Source organism: Kogia breviceps, chromosome 8 (genome assembly GCF_026419965.1).
Source record: "Kogia breviceps isolate mKogBre1 chromosome 8, mKogBre1 haplotype 1, whole genome shotgun sequence".
NCBI lineage: Eukaryota > Metazoa > Chordata > Mammalia > Artiodactyla > Physeteridae > Kogia > Kogia breviceps.
The window spans coordinates 108193391-108201249 of NC_081317.1; positions in this window are offsets into that span (position 1 = coordinate 108193391).

Sequence of the window (7859 nt, forward strand, 5' to 3'; positions counted from 1 at the left end):
AGAACTAAGAACAGGAAACATTATGTTCAATAAATATAATAAGTAATAATAATAAAGATATTTTGGCTACATGTCATGCCAGAAAGAGAGAAAAGGAGAAAAAAGGGAAAAAGTTGAAGAGAAATTGAGAAAGAATTATGGTGGTAAAAGAGAGGAAAACAAGGCAAATAAATGGAAAAAGAGAAGGGGAGGGAGAGAGGAAGGAGGGGGAGGGAAAGAGTGAAGGAATCAGACAGAATATCAAGTGATAGAATATTTTTCTTTCTTTCTCCCCCTTCCTGAAGCACTGGATATATATCACAGCTAATGCAACATGAAGGCTTTCTTTCTTTAATGTAGATTTTACGTTTATCAAAGATATGTATGCATTTTAAATAATTTTTGAAAATAATCAATTAGTTCTACAGGTTTTTTATGAAACAACAGCTCCCTAAATGCTCAAACCCAAATCCTAATTCCCATAGGCACCCATTTTCAGTCTTTAAACTGTTACTTTTTATATTTAGTTCCATCTTTCTAAATAACACAGTTATACTATGCTATTTCCTGATTTTTGTGTGTTTTATGCATTATCCATTCCCACTGTGGAGAAAAGAATTAGCTTTCCCTACCTCCCACCTCAAACACATTCCTTCCCCTGCCCTCCTAGGAAAGCCATATCATACTTCTGTTTAGACCATTTTTCAGCTTATTTTATTATGACTATGTAGATACTATTCACAGCCAAGCCATGTGATATGTTTTCTTCTACAATATTTGATTTTCTGTAGTTAGTAATTATCTTATTTTTCTGATTCTGTAGTTTTCTATTTATGTATCATAAATTCTTCTCCAATCTCCACCCATCCCCCAGCATCATTTGCACCCCTCTCTTCTAGATATAATCAAATCCATCAGATATCCTACTAATTTATATTTCTGTAGATATCCCCCCCAAACTTTCTGATTGGCTTCATGTAGACCAGTTGTACTCTACACCTAGTTCATGGCTATTATCCAGAAATTTTCCTTCACCTTAATCCTGGAGCTTCTCCTTGATTCTGTTTTGGGTTGGGGGCTCTGCTTTCTTATTATCCTGCCTTTCTCTTCCTTGTTTGGTGGAGCACATTTATGGTAGAATACTTTTATGGAGACTTTGCACAGCTGAAAATATCTTTACTTTTACCTTCACCCTGGACTGATAGTTTGTCTAGGTATAAAATTCTAAGTGGAGATATTTTCTCCTCCAAATTTTGAAGGCATTCTACTATTGTCCTCTAGCTTCCAATATTATGAAGTTCAAAACCATTCTTATCCCTGACCTTTACCTATGACCCTCTTCCTTTCCTCTTTAGAAGTGTTTGAAACTTCCTCTGTCCCCAGTGTTTTGAAATTCTACAAAGATGAGTGTTGATATGGGTCAGTTTTTACCCATTGTTCCAGGCACTAAATGGGACCTTTCAATCTGAAATCTCAGGTTCTATATTTCTGGGACATTTTCTTGAATTATTCCCTTCACAGTTTCCTTCCTTCCCTCCCCGCTGCCTTTTCTTTTTCAAAACTCTTCTTATTTAGATGTTGGACTTCTGGAACAAGTTCTCTAATTTTCCTAGCTTTTCACTCCCAGCTTCCATCTTCTCATTTTTTGTCCTACTTTTGGGGACATTTCCTTGAATTTATCTTGCAAATGCCCTTTTTAATTTTAAAAAATTTCTGCTAGCAAATTTTTTACTTTCCAGGAGTTTCTTACTGTGTGATACATTTTAATCATAGCACTTTCTTTTCTCATCAGTGCAATATCTTCACATGTCGCCCTAAAGATATTAATGATAGTTTCTAAGTAATATTTTCTTCTCCCTGTAATTGTCTCTGTTTCCTCTAAGCTGCTTATACTGTCTTTGTTTTGGTCTTTATCTCTTATTTGAGAGACTTTTCTCTAAAGTCTTGATTGTGTTTAAGAGTGGAGGACTGAAAAAGCTATTTGAAAAATCTGTGGATGTGAGTGAGTCAACTCAGGCTTTCACTGTGGGGGTGATCTGAATGGGCTGTTTTACAAGGGAACCCCCAATATTTATCTTTAATATTTTTTTCTTGTTGTTTGATCATCTTCAACATTCTCTCTGGACAGTCTAAGACTGGCAGTCAATTTCCTGGGAGCTGAAGGGGAAAGAGGACTGACAAGTAGGCATCAGCATCCTGCTGTGTACTTAATTTGTTTTCAGTATGATATCAGTATGATATAACCAGGCTTGATGTTCCTCAGTCTAGAAACCCCCGAGAGACCAGACTACAGTTTTCTGTTGGGGAAGGGAAGGAACAATTTCCCCAGAGTATGGAGTCAAATAGACTGGCTGGGAATTGAAATGCTTAATATACAGATTCTCAAAATCATCCAGTTTTAAACTCTACCTTCAAACTGGTTCGAAAGGTATCTGGTGCTGTCAGTTCCTGAGACTCTGGGGAGTTTTATGGTTTGTATCACTTACTATTGCTGTGTAACAAACCATCCCAAATCCCCATAGCATGAAACTAAAACCATTCAACAGGTTCATGGAGTCCATGGGTTAGGAATGTGGGCAGGCCAGGCGATGATGTCTGGAATTCAGTTGGGCAGACACAGATGGCTAAATGTGACTCAAAAAGCTGGAGCTTGAAACAGCTGAAGCTGGAAGATCTGCTTCCAAGACGGTTTCATTACTCATCTGGTACTTGGGCTGCACTGATGTGGACTGGACTCAGTCTGTTAGGCGGGACTCAGCTGGGACTGTCTACATGGTCACTTCATGTCGTTTGGGTCTCTCACAGAGTGATGGCTGGGGTCCGAGAGGGAGCACACTGAGAGCAAGCATTCCAAAAGAACCAGGCAGAGGCTGTATGGCCTTTTATGAACTGCTTCAGAAGTCCTACAGCATCACTTCTGCTATTCTCTACTGATTGAAAAAGTCACATCCTTCCAGATCAAGGAGAGAGGACATAAATGCCATCTCTTACTGGGAGGAGCGTCAAAAAATTGGGGGGCTATGTTTTAAAACCACCACATTAGTTTTCAGATCAGATTGTTCCTTGGCCTCTCTGCCTTCACAATTTAGGGAATTCAGTTTTCTGGAATCTTCGTTTTTCTGCTTTTCAGCTTCTAGAATTTTGTTGACATTGTTTTCTCTCCCATTCCCTTTGACTAGGTTTGTGCGTAAAAACAACAACAAAATACCAAAACCATTTTTAGTTGTTTTAGTGGGGTTCTAAAGGCAGAGGAGATAAATATTTATATTCAATCTGTCATATTTAACCAAAAGCCCCATTTATAAAAATTGTTTGCACATGTAATTTTACACTAACTAGTTCATTATTGTGATTGATTCATCCATGATTGTTTCAGCCAATCTTTAAACATTTCTTGGGGCTTCCCTGGTGGCGCAGTGGTTAAGAATCTGCCTGCCAGTGCAGGGGACGTGGGTTCGAGCCCTGGTGCGGGAAGATCCCACATGCGGCGGAGCAGCTAAGCCCATGCACCACAACTACTGAGCCTGCCCTCTAGAGCCTGAGAGCCACAACTACTGAGCCCACGTGCCACAACTACTGAAGCCTACGTGCCTCAACTACTGAGCCCATTCCCCTGCATGATTGCATGGCTGGGCAGCAGCATCTCCAGAGACCACAGGCATTTTGCCAAAAGGTTGAAGCCCAAGCATCCAGGTGCCAACGTGCCAAGCCCACACCCTTGACCTCTCTGCACCCTGGTGATTCCCAGGTCCGCTTTGGTGCTGACATTCCAGTATTCAGTTGGGCACATGTGAGCGCGTGGTCTCATATTACAGCACAGCTTGGCACACATTCAAAGCACTGAGCAGTCGCTCCCAAGCTTCCTCTTCCAGGCACCGGGCCCTTTTAAGTCTAATCTTTTCTGATGGAGAGGGGAAAGCACTTCTCAGGGGGCTGGGGGACCTGTCATTAGTGGGCAGTTGGAGGAGTATTGATCCCCCAAGCATACAGCCATTCTAAAAATTGGCAATGCATTCTACATGGAGAGGAATTTTGTGGGAACTCAAGAGTTAAGGGAATAAACAACTATAGAAAAGTTTGCCTGGTAACCCTGGGGCTGCTCCACTGTACAAATCCAAGGGGTCCCACTCACATGTATCCCTGGAGTTGTGCAGCACTGCTATCTACTGTGGCCTTCCTATTTCTTTATCCAGTCTATTATCATTTTGGAAAATACCCCCCCCCCTTGGCAAATTTCAAGTTAGTTTCTTAGAATGTGAGGTCCGGAAGGGACCTTTGAGTTCAGTGACACACTGTTCCCTCATTTTGGAGATGAGGGGTCTGTGGCCCGAAGAAGTGAAGTAACTGGTGCAGGCATCCCAACAGAAGAGGCAGGACCTGTAGCTAGGGCTCTTGACTTCCTCTCCCTCTTTTCTCCCCGAAGAGTGGTCCAGAGACCAGCAGCTTGAACAGATCTGGGAGCCTGCTGCAAAGGCAGCATCTCCAGCTCCAGCCCCAGACCTGCTATATCAGAGCCTGCCTTTAAACAAGACTCCCTGGTCACTTGTATGTACACATGCAAGTTCCAAGCACTGACCTTCACACACCCAAGAAGAAATCATGGAGATCTCTACGTGTGCTCTTGTTTTCAGGATAACCCAAATTATCCCCTGCCCTCTGGAAGGAAAAGAATTGGTGGGGAGAAAGAGGAGAGACTAATGTGTGCATTTTCAGAATCTACTTGTCTGGGGAACCGTACCCTTCCAGGTGGACAGCCTCAGAGGGACATCCATGGGGCGTGCTCATGTACGTCTGGGGAGGTATGACCTTACGTCCTCTCTGATCCTCTTATTTGAGCAGGCTTTTGTCTTGACTTCTGCCTTACTGAACAGAAGACCAACCTCTTGGCTCCCCGCCCTCTTGATATCAAGAACATGACCCTTTGAAGAGGGAGGAGGGCCTGGAGGAGTGAGGGGCCTTGGACTTGAACACCCTCCAGTGCCCTTAGCTCAGCTCAGCTTACTGTCTCCTGCAGTCACTGCTTTTCAGGAAGAGGCTACAGCAACCCAGGTGCTATGGACTGAATATTTGTACACAAAATTCATATGATGAAATCCTAACCCCCCAATGTAATGGTATTAGGAGGTGGGGTCTTTGGCAGGTAATTAGGCCATGAGGGTGGAGCCCTTTTTTAAAAAAATCTTATTGAAGTATAGTTGATTGACAATGTTGTATTAATTTCTGCTGTACAGCAAAGTTACTCAGTTATACATATACATGTAACTATTCTTTTTCAGATTCTTTTCCCATTTAGGTTATTACAGAATATTGAGTACAGTTCCCTGTGCTATACAGTAGGTCCTTGTTAGTTATCCATCCCATATATAATAGTTTGCATCTGCTAATCCCAAATTCCCAATCCTTCCCTCCCCCACCCCACCCCCTTGGTAACCACAAGTCTGATCTCTACGTCTGTGAATCTGTTTCGTAGACTTGTTCATTGGTGTCATATTTTAGATTGCACACATAAGTGATATCATACGGTATTTGTCTTTCTCTTTCTGACTTACTTAGTATGATAATCTCTAGGTCCATCCACACTGCTACAAATGGCATTATTTAATTCTTTTTCATGGCTGAGTAATATTCCATTATATATATATATATATATATATATATATATATACACATATATGTGTGGGTGTATATATATGTATGTGTGTGTGTGTGTGTATACACACTCCACATCTTCTTTATCCATTCATCTGTCGATGGACATTTAGGTTGCTTCCATGTCTTGGCTACTGTAAATAGTGCTGTTATGAAAATAGGGGTGCATGCATCTTTTCAAATTATAGTTTTGTCTGGGTATCTGCCCAGGAATAGGATGGATGGATCATACGACAACTCTATTTTTAGTTTTTTGAGGACTCTTCATACTGTTTTCCATAGTGGCTGCACCAATTTATGTTTGAGGGTGGAGCCCTTGTGAATGGGATTAGTACCCTTATAAAAGAGGCCCCAGAGAGCTCCCTTGCTCCTTCCATCATGTGAAGACACAGGGAGAAGGCCCTAGCTATGAACCAGGAAGTGGGTTCTCACCAGACACTGAATCTGCCAGCACCTTGATTTGGACTCCCTGGCCTCCAGAACTGTGAGAAATAAATTTCTGTTGTTTATAAGCCACCCAGCTTGTGGTATTTTATAGCAACCCAAACGGACTAGGACGCCAGGCGACAAGCTCCCTCTCCCCACTGAAGCCCCATAACTCTTTGGACCTCTCTTTAGGTTTGATTTTGTTTATAGAGGTCACCTCCACATCTCCACATCTCCACAGCTAGATTGCAAGCTTTCATGAGGGGGGGCTTACTCTTGGGCATTGGAGCCCTAATCAGACTTAGTAGATAGGTATTGCTGACCATGAACTACTGGAGAAGGATTCCAGGTGAAGAGCACATGTCCAGAGTGTGAAGACAGCCAGCATTGGGCCTTGTCAAGGATGCACCAGGCGCCCCTTGGTTCTGGGAAGACTGGCCGACAGTTATGGGCTGAACTGTGTCCCCCTCAAGTTCACATGTGGAAGCTCTAACACCCCCCATCTCAGAATGTGACTATATTTGGAGATAGTGTCTTTTTTTGGTGGGGGGCACTACGCAGGCCTCTCACTGTTGTGGCCTCTCCCGTTGTGGAGCACAGGCTCCGGACGCGCAGGCACAGCGGCCATGGCTCACGGGCCCAGCCCCTCCGCTGCACGTGGGATCCTCCCGGACCGGGGCACGAACCCGTGTCCCCTGCATCGGCAGGCGGACTCTCAGCCACTGCGCCACCAGGGAAGCCGAGATGGTGTCTTTAAAGAGGTAATTAAGTTAAAATGAAGCTGGTGGGGATTCCCTAATCCAATCTGACTGGTGTCCATGTAAAAAGAGGAAACTCAGACACACTGGAAGACCTCAGGGAGTGCAGACAGAGGAAAGACGGTGTGAGGCTGCAGTGAGAAGGCAGCCTTCTGCGAGCCAAGGAGAGAGGTCTCCCACCAACCCTGCCAACACCTTGAGCTTGAACTTCTGGCCTCCAGAACCGCAGAGAATAAATTTCTGTTGTCGCAGCCACATAGTCTGTGGTTTTTTGTTACAGCAGCTCCAGCAGACTAAGACACCCATGAATATGTATAGCAAACCAGATTCTGACTCACCAGGCAGACATTATTTTCCATTTCTATGAAAAAATTGGAGCAATTTCTAGGCTCATAGTGAAAAACTTCTGTTTTCTTCTATCACTTGTTATAAACAAGTGATAGAAGAAAACAGAAGACTGTGGAGAAAATGTAAAATTTTCTCCCCACTGGAAAAGAATCTGCAGCATATCTGATTGTCTTATGGCTGAGGTCTTTAGTAGCATATTTTACAGCAGGGAGGGTGTCCACCCCCTTTTCCAGGCATAATTAGATTTCCATAGGAGACGGAGAACCTACAGTGTAGGGTCTGATTTGATCTGCTGGTTATTAGTCCACAGGCAATATTTCTAAAACTCTATGCCTCAGGAGAGCAGTACTTGAAACACTTTTTTTAAAGGTAGTTATAGTGCATACGATCTCTTTTTTAATGTCAGTTTTATTGTGATATAATTGACACACAGCACTGTATAAATTTAAGGTGTCCAACATAATGATCTGACTTACATATGTCCCGATTATCCCAATAAGTTTAGTCAACATCCGTCATCTCATATTGACATAAAATGCAAGAGATAGAAAAAGTGTTTTTTCCTTGTGATGAGAACTCTTAGGATTTACTCCCTTAACTTTCATATATAACATACAGCAGTGTTAATTATATTTCTCATGTTGTACATGACATCCCTAGTACTTATTTATTCTATAACTGGAACTTTGTACTTTTTGA